The following is a 15,299-nucleotide window of genomic DNA, read 5'->3' as shown; positions in this document are numbered from 1 at the left end:
TATGACTGATTGTGAGAGGGGAAGATGAAGTTTTTCTGCACCCAGCATGCCTTGGGATATACTTATGCAAATGAGGTGAGAGCCAGACCAATCCCATGCTACTCTGCCTAATGCTCCTTATCTGCATAAAAAGAACACTTTCACAACGGAGCAGAGTGGCGCAGCGGAAGCGTGCTGGGCCCATAACCCAGAGGTCGATGGATCGAAACCATCCTCTGCTAATTTTGCTTGATTTTACTTCCAAGGACCAAGCTGTCATTTCCACGCTACCAGCAAGGAAAAGCGCAAGCTTGTGCCAGCTATGTGAGAAAAGACTTCTCAACTATCTGTGTCTGCTGAAATACAAGAGAGGGATCGTCAAAGGCTCCACACTGTACTTTGAAAGTAAAGGCACACAATAATAAGCATGAATGACTGGTGGGACCTTCAAACACTTTTATGTGGAGGCTTTGAATTTCATTCTTCCCTTTTTTGTTCTGCTCTTATCTATCTCCTGGGCATTTCATGGAATGTTCTCTATTTCTCTTCCCTGCTTTGCTTCCCATGCTGCCTCTATGTGTTCATATCTATTATTTGTATTGCTGCTTTCCATTCTTCTCTTCTGCACAGCTTTGTCCTTGGTTTCAATCCCAGTTCCTTACCCTCTACAAAAACTTTCTATTGCTTTTCATGTTGGTATCTAAACCAAATGCACCATTGAAGCTGGTGCATGATAGTCATTGAACTCAGGGTCCTAATGTTTAGAACCGAGAGCGCAAAGATCAGAGGGCGTTGGTGGTATAGTGGTGAGCATAGCTGCCTTCCAAGCAGTTGACCCGGGTTCGATTCCTGGCCAACGCAGTACAAATACTTATATATTCTGCAAGCAGGATATATTTTAAAGCAACATTTCACAAAATGGTAATATAATTAAGAGGTTAATCAGCCATTATATAAAGAATAAACAAATATGTAGGCAAGCATTTCGATCGCCCCTTCTGCTATATTCATTGTCCTAATATATGATAAGTTTCATAAAGCAGAGTCACCACTCACATGTACTGGTAAAAAAATATGTTACAGTGGGCAGACAATGAAAGGGCTGAGGCCCAACCAGACCTTTTAACTCCAGCATCTCTATGTTAAAAAGCATTTCCTAGGCAATATTTAGCCTCTGAAAAAAATATGCAAGATCCAGCAATAAATCTGGCAAAAGTCCCCAACATTTTGTGCATACTTGTGCCCTCACCTGAATGTAGCACCACCTTGTAGCCGTCGGAGGTAACTGCAGCTCACAAAATGTTTCATCAGAGGGCAAGTTTAGAGGAATCCAAAAGGCAGATGTCCATGGAAAGAGCCTCCGACTGCAGCAGGAAGTTTGGATGCTTCAAATTTGCATAGCTTCCAGTCCAACGTCCTCTCATGTACCGAACGCTCCCAAACGCTCTAAAGCCTTATACCGGCAAGCCCTCACCGGGTAGATCTCTGGCTCCCAGGAAAAGCCAAATACTGAGCATGCAAGCACTAGGATCACAGAGAGAGAGAGAGACAGAGAGCGTCGGAGAGCTGTTGTCTTGTTAAAGGCCTGAAACGGCTAGTGCCTAAGAGGGTCTGGACTTTCAGTTGTGACTGATTGTGAGAGGGGAAGATAAAGATTTTCTGCACCCAGCATGCCTTGCGATATACTTAGGCAAATGAGGTGAGAGCCCGACCAATCCCACGTCACTTCTCTGAATGCCTCCTCATCTGCATAAAGAGAACACTTTCACAAAGGAGCAGAGTGGCGCAGCGGAAGCGTGCTGGGCCCATAACCCAGAGGTCGATGGATCGAAACCATCCTCTGCTAATTTTGCTTGATTTTCCTTCCAAGGACCAAGCTGTCATTTCCACATAGCCAGAAAGGAAAAGTGCAAGCTTGTGCCAGCTATGTGAGAAAAGACTTCTCAACTATTCGTGTCTGTGTAATACAAGAGTGATCGTGAAAGGTACAACCCTGTACTTTGAAAGTAAAGACACACAATTATAACCATAAATGACTGACTGGTGGGAGCTTCACACAACTTTCTGGGCATGCTTTGAATTTCATTCTTCCCTTTTTGTTCTGCTCTTATCTATCTCCTGGGCATTTCATGGAATGTCCTCTTTCTCTTCCCTGCTTTGCTTCCCATGCTGCCTATATATGCTCATTTCTACTATTTGTACTGTTGCTTTTCATTTCTTCTCTTCTGCACAACTTTGTCCTTGGTTTCAATCCCCAGTTCCTTACCCTCTGCAAAAAACGTTCTACTGCTTCTCATGTTGGTATCTAAACCAAATGCACCATTGAAGCTGGTGCAAGATAGTCATTGATTTCTGCAACGTAATATTTAGAACCGAGAGCTAACACATCAGAGGGCGTTGGTGGTATAGTGGTGAGCATAGCTGCTTCCCAAGCAGTTGACCCGGGTTCGATTCCCGGCCAACGCACTGAAAATACTTATATATTCTGCAAGCAGGATATATTGTAATGCAACATGTCACAAAATGGAAATTTCACGAACAGATTAATCAGCCATATATAAAAAAATAAACAAATACGTGGGCAAACATCTCAATCGCACCTTCTGCTACATACATTGTCCTAATATATGATAAGTTTCATAAAGCAGAGTCACAACACACATGTGCTGGTAATAAATTTGTTACAGTGGGCAAACAATGGAAGGGCTGAGGCCCGACCAGATATTGTAACTCCAGCATCTCTATGTTAAAAAGCATTTCTAGGCAATATCTAGCCTCTGAAAAAATATGCAAGATCCACCGATAAATCTGGCAAAAGTCCCTAACATTTTGTGCATACTTGTGCTCTCACCTGAATGTAGCGCCACCTTGTAGCTGTCGAAGGAAACTGCTGCTCACAAAATGTTTTATCAGAAGGCAAGTTGAGAGGAATCCAAGAGTCAGATGTCCATGGAAAGAACCACTCACTGAAGCAGGAATGTTGGAGGCTTCATATTCGCATAGTTTCCTATCCAACGTCCACTCACGTCCCGAACGCTCCCAAACGCTCAAAAGCCTCACACCGGGCAAGCCCTCACCGGGTATATCTCTGGCTCCAAGGTAAAGCCAAATCCTGAGCATGCTAGTGCTAGGATCACAGAGCGAGAGAGAGATGGTTCAAGAGCTACTGTCTTGATAAAGGCCTGAAACGGCTAGTGCCTAAGAGTGTCTGACTTTCAGTTATGACTGATTGTGAGAGGGGAAGATGAAGTTTTTCTGCACCCAGCATGCCTTGGGATATACTTATGCAAATGAGGTGAGAGCCAGACCAATCCCATGCTACTCTGCCTAATGCTCCTTATCTGCATAAAAAGAACACTTTCACAACGGAGCAGAGTGGCGCAGCGGAAGCGTGCTGGGCCCATAACCCAGAGGTCGATGGATCGAAACCATCCTCTGCTAATTTTGCTTGATTTTACTTCCAAGGACCAAGCTGTCATTTCCACGCTACCAGCAAGGAAAAGCGCAAGCTTGTGCCAGCTATGTGAGAAAAGACTTCTCAACTATCTGTGTCTGCTGAAATACAAGAGAGGGATCGTCAAAAGCTCCACACTGTACTTTGAAAGTAAAGGCACACAATAATAAGCATGAATGACTGGTGGGACCTTCAAACACTTTTATGTGGAGGCTTTGAATTTCATTCTTCCCTTTTTTGTTCTGCTCTTATCTATCTCCTGGGCATTTCATGGAATGTTCTCTATTTCTCTTCCCTGCTTTGCTTCCCATGCTGCCTCTATGTGTTCATATCTATTATTTGTATTGCTGCTTTCCATTCTTCTCTTCTGCACAGCTTTGTCCTTGGTTTCAATCCCAGTTCCTTACCTTCTACAAAAACTTTCTATTGCTTTTCATGTTGGTATCTAAACCAAATGCACCATTGAAGCTGGTGCATGATAGTCATTGAACTCAGGGTCCTAATGTTTAGAACCGAGAGCGCAAAGATCTGAGGGCGTTGGTGGTATAGTGGTGAGCATAGCTGCCTTCCAAGCAGTTGACCCGGGTTCGATTCCCGGCCAACGCAATACAAATACTTATATATTCTGCAAGCAGGATATATTTTAAAGCAACATTTCACAAAATGGTAATATAATTAAGAGGTTAATCAGCCATTATATAAAAAATAAACAAATATGTAGGCAAGCATTTCGATCGCCCCTTCTGCTATATTCATTGTCCTAATATATGATAAGTTTCATAAAGCAGAGTCACCACTCACATGTACTGGTAAAAAAATATGTTACAGTGGGCAGACAATGAAAGGGCTGAGGCCCGACCAGACATTTTAACTCCAGCATCTCTATGTTAAAAAGCATTTCCTAGGCAATATTTAGCCTCTGAAAAAAATATGCAAGATCCAGCAATAAATCTGGCAAAAGTCCCCAACATTTTGTGCATACTTGTGCCCTCACCTGAATGTAGCACCACCTTGTAGCCGTCGGAGGTAACTGCAGCTCACAAAATGTTTCATCAGAGGGCAAGTTTAGAGGAATCCAAAAGGCAGATGTCCATGGAAAGAGCCTCCGACTGCAGCAGGAAGTTTGGATGCTTCAAATTTGCATAGCTTCCAGTCCAATGTCCTCTCATGTACCGAACGCTCCCAAACGCTCTAAAGCCTTATACCGGCAAGCCCTCACCGGGTAGATCTCTGGCTCCCAGGTAAAGCCAAATACTGAGCATGCAAGCACTAGGATCACAGAGAGAGAGAGAGACAGAGAGCGTCGGAGAGCTGTTGTCTTGTTAAAGGCCTGAAACGGCTAGTGAATAAGAGGGTCTGGACTTTCAGTTGTGACTGATTGTGAGAGGGGAAGATAAAGATTTTCTGCACCCAGCATGCCTTGCGATATACTTAGGCAAATGAGGTGAGAGCACGACCAATCCCACGTCACTTCTCTGAATGCCTCCTCATCTGCATAAACAGAACACTTTCACAAAGGAGCAGAGTGGCGCAGCGGAAGCGTGCTGGGCCCATAACCCAGAGGTCGATGGATCGAAACCATCCTCTGCTAATTTTGCTTGATTTTCCTTCCAAGGACCAAGCTGTCATTTCCACATAGCCAGAAAGGAAAAGTGCAAGCTTGTACCAGCTATGTGAGAAAAGACTTCTCAACTATTCGTGTCTGTGTAATACAAGAGTGATCGTGAAAGGTACAACCCTGTACTTTGAAAGTAAAGACACACAATTATAACCATAAATGACTGGTGGGAGCTTCACACAACTTTCTGGGCATGCTTTGAATTTCATTCTTCCCTTTTTGTTCTGCTCTTATCTATCTCCTGGGCAATTCATGGAATGTTCTCTTTCTCTTCCCTGCTTTGCTTCCCATGCTGCCTATATATGCTCATTTCTACTATTTGTACTGTTGCTTTTCATTTCTTCTCTTCTGCACAACTTTGTCCTTGGTTTCAATCCCCAGTTCCTTACCCTCTGCAAAAAACGTTCTACTGCTTCTCATGTTGGTATCTAAACCAAATGCACCATTGAAGCTGGTGCAAGATAGTCATTGATTTCTGCAACGTAATATTTAGAACCGAGAGCTAACACATCAGAGGGCGTTGGTGGTATAGTGGTGAGCATAGCTGCTTCCCAAGCAGTTGACCCGGGTTCGATTCCCGGCCAACGCACTGAAAATACTTATATATTCTGCAAGCAGGATATATTGTAATGCAACATGTCACAAAATGGAAATTTCACGAACAGATTAATCAGCCATATATAAAAAAATAAACAAATACGTGGGCAAACATCTCAATCGCACCTTCTGCTACATACATTGTCCTAATATATGATAAGTTTCATAAAGCAGAGTCACAACACACATGTGCTGGTAATAAATTTGTTACAGTGGGCAAACAATGGAAGGGCTGAGGCCCGACCAGACATTGTAACTCCAGCATCTCTATGTTAAAAAGCATTTCTAGGCAATATCTAGCCTCTGAAAAAATATGCAAGATCCACCGATAAATCTGGCAAAAGTCCCTAACATTTTGTGCATACTTGTGCTCTCACCTGAATGTAGCGCCACCTTGTAGCTGTCGAAGGAAACTGCTGCTCACAAAATGTTTTATCAGAAGGCAAGTTGAGAGGAATCCAAGAGTCAGATGTCCATGGAAAGAACCACTCACTGAAGCAGGAATGTTGGAGGCTTCATATTCGCATAGTTTCCTATCCAACGTCCACTCACGTCCCGAACGCTCCCAAACGCTCAAAAGCCTCACACCGGGCAAGCCCTCACTGGGTATATCTCTGGCTCCAAGGTAAAGCCAAATCCTGAGCATGCTAGTGCTAGGATCACAGAGCGAGAGAGAGATGGTTCAAGAGCTACTGTCTTGATAAAGGCCTGAAACGGCTAGTGCCTAAGAGTGTCTGACTTTCAGTTATGACTGATTGTGAGAGGGGAAGATGAAGTTTTTCTGCACCCAGCATGCCTTGGGATATACTTATGCAAATGAGGTGAGAGCCAGACCAATCCCATGCTACTCTGCCTAATGCTCCTTATCTGCATAAAAAGAACACTTTCACAACGGAGCAGAGTGGCGCAGCGGAAGCGTGCTGGGCCCATAACCCAGAGGTCGATGGATCGAAACCATCCTCTGCTAATTTTGCTTGATTTTACTTCCAAGGACCAAGCTGTCATTTCCACGCTACCAGCAAGGAAAAGCGCAAGCTTGTGCCAGCTATGTGAGAAAAGACTTCTCAACTATCTGTGTCTGCTGAAATACAAGAGAGGGATCGTCAAAGGCTCCACACTGTACTTTGAAAGTAAAGGCACACAATAATAAGCATGAATGACTGGTGGGACCTTCAAACACTTTTATGTGGAGGCTTTGAATTTCATTCTTCCCTTTTTTGTTCTGCTCTTATCTATCTCCTGGGCATTTCATGGAATGTTCTCTATTTCTCTTCCCTGCTTTGCTTCCCATGCTGCCTCTATGTGTTCATATCTATTATTTGTATTGCTGCTTTCCATTCTTCTCTTCTGCACAGCTTTGTCCTTGGTTTCAATCCCAGTTCCTTACCCTCTACAAAAACTTTCTATTGCTTTTCATGTTGGTATCTAAACCAAATGCACCATTGAAGCTGGTGCATGATAGTCATTGAACTCAGGGTCCTAATGTTTAGAACCGAGAGCGCAAAGATCAGAGGGCGTTGGTGGTATAGTGGTGAGCATAGCTGCCTTCCAAGCAGTTGACCCGGGTTCGATTCCCGGCCAACGCAGTACAAATACTTATATATTCTGCAAGCAGGATATATTTTAAAGCAACATTTCACAAAATGGTAATATAATTAAGAGGTTAATCAGCCATTATATAAAGAATAAACAAATATGTAGGCAAGCATTTCGATCGCCCCTTCTGCTATATTCATTGTCCTAATATATGATAAGTTTCATAAAGCAGAGTCACCACTCACATGTACTGGTAAAAAAATATGTTACAGTGGGCAGACAATGAAAGGGCTGAGGCCCAACCAGACCTTTTAACTCCAGCATCTCTATGTTAAAAAGCATTTCCTAGGCAATATTTAGCCTCTGAAAAAAATATGCAAGATCCAGCAATAAATCTGGCAAAAGTCCCCAACATTTTGTGCATACTTGTGCCCTCACCTGAATGTAGCACCACCTTGTAGCCGTCGGAGGTAACTGCAGCTCACAAAATGTTTCATCAGAGGGCAAGTTTAGAGGAATCCAAAAGGCAGATGTCCATGGAAAGAGCCTCCGACTGCAGCAGGAAGTTTGGATGCTTCAAATTTGCATAGCTTCCAGTCCAACGTCCTCTCATGTACCGAACGCTCCCAAACGCTCTAAAGCCTTATACCGGCAAGCCCTCACCGGGTAGATCTCTGGCTCCCAGGAAAAGCCAAATACTGAGCATGCAAGCACTAGGATCACAGAGAGAGAGAGAGACAGAGAGCGTCGGAGAGCTGTTGTCTTGTTAAAGGCCTGAAACGGCTAGTGCCTAAGAGGGTCTGGACTTTCAGTTGTGACTGATTGTGAGAGGGGAAGATAAAGATTTTCTGCACCCAGCATGCCTTGCGATATACTTAGGCAAATGAGGTGAGAGCCCGACCAATCCCACGTCACTTCTCTGAATGCCTCCTCATCTGCATAAAGAGAACACTTTCACAAAGGAGCAGAGTGGCGCAGCGGAAGCGTGCTGGGCCCATAACCCAGAGGTCGATGGATCGAAACCATCCTCTGCTAATTTTGCTTGATTTTCCTTCCAAGGACCAAGCTGTCATTTCCACATAGCCAGAAAGGAAAAGTGCAAGCTTGTGCCAGCTATGTGAGAAAAGACTTCTCAACTATTCGTGTCTGTGTAATACAAGAGTGATCGTGAAAGGTACAACCCTGTACTTTGAAAGTAAAGACACACAATTATAACCATAAATGACTGACTGGTGGGAGCTTCACACAACTTTCTGGGCATGCTTTGAATTTCATTCTTCCCTTTTTGTTCTGCTCTTATCTATCTCCTGGGCATTTCATGGAATGTTCTCTTTCTCTTCCCTGCTTTGCTTCCCATGCTGCCTATATATGCTCATTTCTACTATTTGTACTGTTGCTTTTCATTTCTTCTCTTCTGCACAACTTTGTCCTTGGTTTCAATCCCCAGTTCCTTACCCTCTGCAAAAAACGTTCTACTGCTTCTCATGTTGGTATCTAAACCAAATGCACCATTGAAGCTGGTGCAAGATAGTCATTGATTTCTGCAACGTAATATTTAGAACCGAGAGCTAACACATCAGAGGGCGTTGGTGGTATAGTGGTGAGCATAGCTGCTTCCCAAGCAGTTGACCCGGGTTCGATTCCCGGCCAACGCACTGAAAATACTTATATATTCTGCAAGCAGGATATATTGTAATGCAACATGTCACAAAATGGAAATTTCACGAACAGATTAATCAGCCATATATAAAAAAATAAACAAATACGTGGGCAAACATCTCAATCGCACCTTCTGCTACATACATTGTCCTAATATATGATAAGTTTCATAAAGCAGAGTCACAACACACATGTGCTGGTAATAAATTTGTTACAGTGGGCAAACAATGGAAGGGCTGAGGCCCGACCAGATATTGTAACTCCAGCATCTCTATGTTAAAAAGCATTTCTAGGCAATATCTAGCCTCTGAAAAAATATGCAAGATCCACCGATAAATCTGGCAAAAGTCCCTAACATTTTGTGCATACTTGTGCTCTCACCTGAATGTAGCGCCACCTTGTAGCTGTCGAAGGAAACTGCTGCTCACAAAATGTTTTATCAGAAGGCAAGTTGAGAGGAATCCAAGAGTCAGATGTCCATGGAAAGAACCACTCACTGAAGCAGGAATGTTGGAGGCTTCATATTCGCATAGTTTCCTATCCAACGTCCACAACGCTCCCAAACGCTCAAAAGCCTCACACCGGGCAAGCCCTCACCGGGTATATCTCTGGCTCCAAGGTAAAGCCAAATCCTGAGCATGCTAGTGCTAGGATCACAGAGCGAGAGAGAGATGGTTCAAGAGCTACTGTCTTGATAAAGGCCTGAAACGGCTAGTGCCTAAGAGTGTCTGACTTTCAGTTATGACTGATTGTGAGAGGGGAAGATTAAGTTTTTCTGCACCCAGCATGCCTTGGGATATACTTATGCAAATGAGGTGAGAGCCAGACCAATCCCATGCTACTCTGCCTAATGCTCCTTATCTGCATAAAAAGAACACTTTCACAACGGAGCAGAGTGGCGCAGCGGAAGCGTGCTGGGCCCATAACCCAGAGGTCGATGGATCGAAACCATCCTCTGCTAATTTTGCTTGATTTTACTTCCAAGGACCAAGCTGTCATTTCCACGCTACCAGCAAGGAAAAGCGCAAGCTTGTGCCAGCTATGTGAGAAAAGACTTCTCAACTATCTGTGTCTGCTGAAATACAAGAGAGGGATCGTCAAAAGCTCCACACTGTACTTTGAAAGTAAAGGCACACAATAATAAGCATGAATGACTGGTGGGACCTTCAAACACTTTTATGTGGAGGCTTTGAATTTCATTCTTCCCTTTTTTGTTCTGCTCTTATCTATCTCCTGGGCATTTCATGGAATGTTCTCTATTTCTCTTCCCTGCTTTGCTTCCCATGCTGCCTCTATGTGTTCATATCTATTATTTGTATTGCTGCTTTCCATTCTTCTCTTCTGCACAGCTTTGTCCTTGGTTTCAATCCCAGTTCCTTACCTTCTACAAAAACTTTCTATTGCTTTTCATGTTGGTATCTAAACCAAATGCACCATTGAAGCTGGTGCATGATAGTCATTGAACTCAGGGTCCTAATGTTTAGAACCGAGAGCGCAAAGATCTGAGGGCGTTGGTGGTATAGTGGTGAGCATAGCTGCCTTCCAAGCAGTTGACCCGGGTTCGATTCCCGGCCAACGCAATACAAATACTTATATATTCTGCAAGCAGGATATATTTTAAAGCAACATTTCACAAAATGGTAATATAATTAAGAGGTTAATCAGCCATTATATAAAAAATAAACAAATATGTAGGCAAGCATTTCGATCGCCCCTTCTGCTATATTCATTGTCCTAATATATGATAAGTTTCATAAAGCAGAGTCACCACTCACATGTACTGGTAAAAAAATATGTTACAGTGGGCAGACAATGAAAGGGCTGAGGCCCGACCAGACATTTTAACTCCAGCATCTCTATGTTAAAAAGCATTTCCTAGGCAATATTTAGCCTCTGAAAAAAATATGCAAGATCCAGCAATAAATCTGGCAAAAGTCCCCAACATTTTGTGCATACTTGTGCCCTCACCTGAATGTAGCACCACCTTGTAGCCGTCGGAGGTAACTGCAGCTCACAAAATGCTTCATCAGAGGGCAAGTTTAGAGAAATCCAAAAGGCAGATGTCCATGGAAAGAGCCTCCGACTGCAGCAGGAAGTTTGGATGCTTCAAATTTGCATAGCTTCCAGTCCAACGTCCTCTCATGTACCGAACGCTCCCAAACGCTCTAAAGCCTTATACCGGCAAGCCCTCACCGGGTAGATCTCTGGCTCCCAGGTAAAGCCAAATACTGAGCATGCAAGCACTAGGATCACAGAGAGAGAGAGAGACAGAGAGCGTCGGAGAGCTGTTGTCTTGTTAAAGGCCTGAAACGGCTAGTGAATAAGAGGGTCTGGACTTTCAGTTGTGACTGATTGTGAGAGGGGAAGATAAAGATTTTCTGCACCCAGCATGCCTTGCGATATACTTAGGCAAATGAGGTGAGAGCCCGACCAATCCCACGTCACTTCTCTGAATGCCTCCTCATCTGCATAAACAGAACACTTTCACAAAGGAGCAGAGTGGCGCAGCGGAAGCGTGCTGGACCCATAACCCAGAGGTCGATGGATCGAAACCATCCTCTGCTAATTTTGCTTGATTTTCCTTCCAAGGACCAAGCTGTCATTTCCACATAGCCAGAAAGGAAAAGTGCAAGCTTGTACCAGCTATGTGAGAAAAGACTTCTCAACTATTCGTGTCTGTGTAATACAAGAGTGATCGTGAAAGGTACAACCCTGTACTTTGAAAGTAAAGACACACAATTATAACCATAAATGACTGGTGGGAGCTTCACACAACTTTCTGGGCATGCTTTGAATTTCATTCTTCCCTTTTTGTTCTGCTCTTATCTATCTCCTGGGCATTTCATGGAATGTTCTCTTTCTCTTCCCTGCTTTGCTTCCCATGCTGCCTATATATGCTCATTTCTACTATTTGTACTGTTGCTTTTCATTTCTTCTCTTCTGCACAACTTTGTCCTTGGTTTCAATCCCCAGTTCCTTACCCTCTGCAAAAAACGTTCTACTGCTTCTCATGTTGGTATCTAAACCAAATGCACCATTGAAGCTGGTGCAAGATAGTCATTGATTTCTGCAACGTAATATTTAGAACCGAGAGCTAACACATCAGAGGGCGTTGGTGGTATAGTGGTGAGCATAGCTGCTTCCCAAGCAGTTGACCCGGGTTCGATTCCCGGCCAACGCACTGAAAATACTTATATATTCTGCAAGCAGGATATATTGTAATGCAACATGTCACAAAATGGAAATTTCACGAACAGATTAATCAGCCATATATAAAAAAATAAACAAATACGTGGGCAAACATCTCAATCGCACCTTCTGCTACATACATTGTCCTAATATATGATAAGTTTCATAAAGCAGAGTCACAACACACATGTGCTGGTAATAAATTTGTTACAGTGGGCAAACAATGGAAGGGCTGAGGCCCGACCAGACATTGTAACTCCAGCATCTCTATGTTAAAAAGCATTTCTAGGCAATATCTAGCCTCTGAAAAAATATGCAAGATCCACCGATAAATCTGGCAAAAGTCCCTAACATTTTGTGCATACTTGTGCTCTCACCTGAATGTAGCGCCACCTTGTAGCTGTCGAAGGAAACTGCTGCTCACAAAATGTTTTATCAGAAGGCAAGTTGAGAGGAATCCAAGAGTCAGATGTCCATGGAAAGAACCACTCACTGAAGCAGGAATGTTGGAGGCTTCATATTCGCATAGTTTCCTATCCAACGTCCACAACGCTCCCAAACGCTCAAAAGCCTCACACCGGGCAAGCCCTCACCGGGTATATCTCTGGCTCCAAGGTAAAGCCAAATCCTGAGCATGCTAGTGCTAGGATCACAGAGCGAGAGAGAGATGGTTCAAGAGCTACTGTCTTGATAAAGGCCTGAAACGGCTAGTGCCTAAGAGTGTCTGACTTTCAGTTATGACTGATTGTGAGAGGGGAAGATTAAGTTTTTCTGCACCCAGCATGCCTTGGGATATACTTATGCAAATGAGGTGAGAGCCAGACCAATCCCATGCTACTCTGCCTAATGCTCCTTATCTGCATAAAAAGAACACTTTCACAACGGAGCAGAGTGGCGCAGCGGAAGCGTGCTGGGCCCATAACCCAGAGGTCGATGGATCGAAACCATCCTCTGCTAATTTTGCTTGATTTTACTTCCAAGGACCAAGCTGTCATTTCCACGCTACCAGCAAGGAAAAGCGCAAGCTTGTGCCAGCTATGTGAGAAAAGACTTCTCAACTATCTGTGTCTGCTGAAATACAAGAGAGGGATCGTCAAAAGCTCCACACTGTACTTTGAAAGTAAAGGCACACAATAATAAGCATGAATGACTGGTGGGACCTTCAAACACTTTTATGTGGAGGCTTTGAATTTCATTCTTCCCTTTTTTGTTCTGCTCTTATCTATCTCCTGGGCATTTCATGGAATGTTCTCTATTTCTCTTCCCTGCTTTGCTTCCCATGCTGCCTCTATGTGTTCATATCTATTATTTGTATTGCTGCTTTCCATTCTTCTCTTCTGCACAGCTTTGTCCTTGGTTTCAATCCCAGTTCCTTACCTTCTACAAAAACTTTCTATTGCTTTTCATGTTGGTATCTAAACCAAATGCACCATTGAAGCTGGTGCATGATAGTCATTGAACTCAGGGTCCTAATGTTTAGAACCGAGAGCGCAAAGATCTGAGGGCGTTGGTGGTATAGTGGTGAGCATAGCTGCCTTCCAAGCAGTTGACCCGGGTTCGATTCCCGGCCAACGCAATACAAATACTTATATATTCTGCAAGCAGGATATATTTTAAAGCAACATTTCACAAAATGGTAATATAATTAAGAGGTTAATCAGCCATTATATAAAAAATAAACAAATATGTAGGCAAGCATTTCGATCGCCCCTTCTGCTATATTCATTGTCCTAATATATGATAAGTTTCATAAAGCAGAGTCACCACTCACATGTACTGGTAAAAAAATATGTTACAGTGGGCAGACAATGAAAGGGCTGAGGCCCGACCAGACATTTTAACTCCAGCATCTCTATGTTAAAAAGCATTTCCTAGGCAATATTTAGCCTCTGAAAAAAATATGCAAGATCCAGCAATAAATCTGGCAAAAGTCCCCAACATTTTGTGCATACTTGTGCCCTCACCTGAATGTAGCACCACCTTGTAGCCGTCGGAGGTAACTGCAGCTCACAAAATGCTTCATCAGAGGGCAAGTTTAGAGAAATCCAAAAGGCAGATGTCCATGGAAAGAGCCTCCGACTGCAGCAGGAAGTTTGGATGCTTCAAATTTGCATAGCTTCCAGTCCAACGTCCTCTCATGTACCGAACGCTCCCAAACGCTCTAAAGCCTTATACCGGCAAGCCCTCACCGGGTAGATCTCTGGCTCCCAGGTAAAGCCAAATACTGAGCATGCAAGCACTAGGATCACAGAGAGAGAGAGAGACAGAGAGCGTCGGAGAGCTGTTGTCTTGTTAAAGGCCTGAAACGGCTAGTGAATAAGAGGGTCTGGACTTTCAGTTGTGACTGATTGTGAGAGGGGAAGATAAAGATTTTCTGCACCCAGCATGCCTTGCGATATACTTAGGCAAATGAGGTGAGAGCCCGACCAATCCCACGTCACTTCTCTGAATGCCTCCTCATCTGCATAAACAGAACACTTTCACAAAGGAGCAGAGTGGCGCAGCGGAAGCGTGCTGGACCCATAACCCAGAGGTCGATGGATCGAAACCATCCTCTGCTAATTTTGCTTGATTTTCCTTCCAAGGACCAAGCTGTCATTTCCACATAGCCAGAAAGGAAAAGTGCAAGCTTGTACCAGCTATGTGAGAAAAGACTTCTCAACTATTCGTGTCTGTGTAATACAAGAGTGATCGTGAAAGGTACAACCCTGTACTTTGAAAGTAAAGACACACAATTATAACCATAAATGACTGGTGGGAGCTTCACACAACTTTCTGGGCATGCTTTGAATTTCATTCTTCCCTTTTTGTTCTGCTCTTATCTATCTCCTGGGCATTTCATGGAATGTTCTCTTTCTCTTCCCTGCTTTGCTTCCCATGCTGCCTATATATGCTCATTTCTACTATTTGTACTGTTGCTTTTCATTTCTTCTCTTCTGCACAACTTTGTCCTTGGTTTCAATCCCCAGTTCCTTACCCTCTGCAAAAAACGTTCTACTGCTTCTCATGTTGGTATCTAAACCAAATGCACCATTGAAGCTGGTGCAAGATAGTCATTGATTTCTGCAACGTAATATTTAGAACCGAGAGCTAACACATCAGAGGGCGTTGGTGGTATAGTGGTGAGCATAGCTGCTTCCCAAGCAGTTGACCCGGGTTCGATTCCCGGCCAACGCACTGAAAATACTTATATATTCTGCAAGCAGGATATATTGTAATGCAACATGTCACAAAATGGAAATTTCACGAACAGATTAATCAGCCATA

The 15,299-nt window shown here is 43.5% G+C and overlaps 9 non-coding genes across 9 annotated transcripts; all 9 read left to right on the top strand.

Annotated features, from left to right (window-relative positions):
* Positions 1 to 2,373: 2,373 nt before the first annotated feature.
* TRNAG-CCC (transfer RNA glycine (anticodon CCC)) lies at positions 2,374 to 2,445 on the top strand. The gene has a single exon. It is a non-coding gene; the product is annotated as a tRNA-Gly (tRNA).
* A 1,522-nt stretch (positions 2,446 to 3,967) lies between these two features.
* On the top strand, positions 3,968 to 4,039 carry TRNAG-UCC (transfer RNA glycine (anticodon UCC)). Its single transcript has one exon. It is a non-coding gene; the product is annotated as a tRNA-Gly (tRNA).
* Positions 4,040 to 5,568: 1,529 nt separating this feature from the next.
* TRNAG-CCC (transfer RNA glycine (anticodon CCC)) lies at positions 5,569 to 5,640 on the top strand. Its single transcript has one exon. It is a non-coding gene; the product is annotated as a tRNA-Gly (tRNA).
* Positions 5,641 to 7,162: 1,522 nt separating this feature from the next.
* TRNAG-UCC (transfer RNA glycine (anticodon UCC)) lies at positions 7,163 to 7,234 on the top strand. The gene has a single exon. It is a non-coding gene; the product is annotated as a tRNA-Gly (tRNA).
* A 1,533-nt stretch (positions 7,235 to 8,767) lies between these two features.
* On the top strand, positions 8,768 to 8,839 carry TRNAG-CCC (transfer RNA glycine (anticodon CCC)). The gene has a single exon. It is a non-coding gene; the product is annotated as a tRNA-Gly (tRNA).
* A 1,512-nt stretch (positions 8,840 to 10,351) lies between these two features.
* On the top strand, positions 10,352 to 10,423 carry TRNAG-UCC (transfer RNA glycine (anticodon UCC)). The gene has a single exon. It is a non-coding gene; the product is annotated as a tRNA-Gly (tRNA).
* A 1,529-nt stretch (positions 10,424 to 11,952) lies between these two features.
* Positions 11,953 to 12,024, top strand: TRNAG-CCC (transfer RNA glycine (anticodon CCC)). The gene has a single exon. It is a non-coding gene; the product is annotated as a tRNA-Gly (tRNA).
* Positions 12,025 to 13,536: 1,512 nt separating this feature from the next.
* On the top strand, positions 13,537 to 13,608 carry TRNAG-UCC (transfer RNA glycine (anticodon UCC)). The gene has a single exon. It is a non-coding gene; the product is annotated as a tRNA-Gly (tRNA).
* Positions 13,609 to 15,137: 1,529 nt separating this feature from the next.
* Positions 15,138 to 15,209, top strand: TRNAG-CCC (transfer RNA glycine (anticodon CCC)). The gene has a single exon. It is a non-coding gene; the product is annotated as a tRNA-Gly (tRNA).
* The last annotated feature ends 90 nt before the right edge of the window (positions 15,210 to 15,299 follow it).

The sequence above is a fragment of the Lissotriton vulgaris genome, chromosome 9, assembly GCF_964263255.1.
Source record: "Lissotriton vulgaris chromosome 9, aLisVul1.2, whole genome shotgun sequence".
NCBI classification, from domain to species: domain Eukaryota; kingdom Metazoa; phylum Chordata; class Amphibia; order Caudata; family Salamandridae; genus Lissotriton; species Lissotriton vulgaris.
Note: the sequence above shows the minus strand (reverse complement) of the source record. Positions and strands in the feature narration are given on the sequence as shown.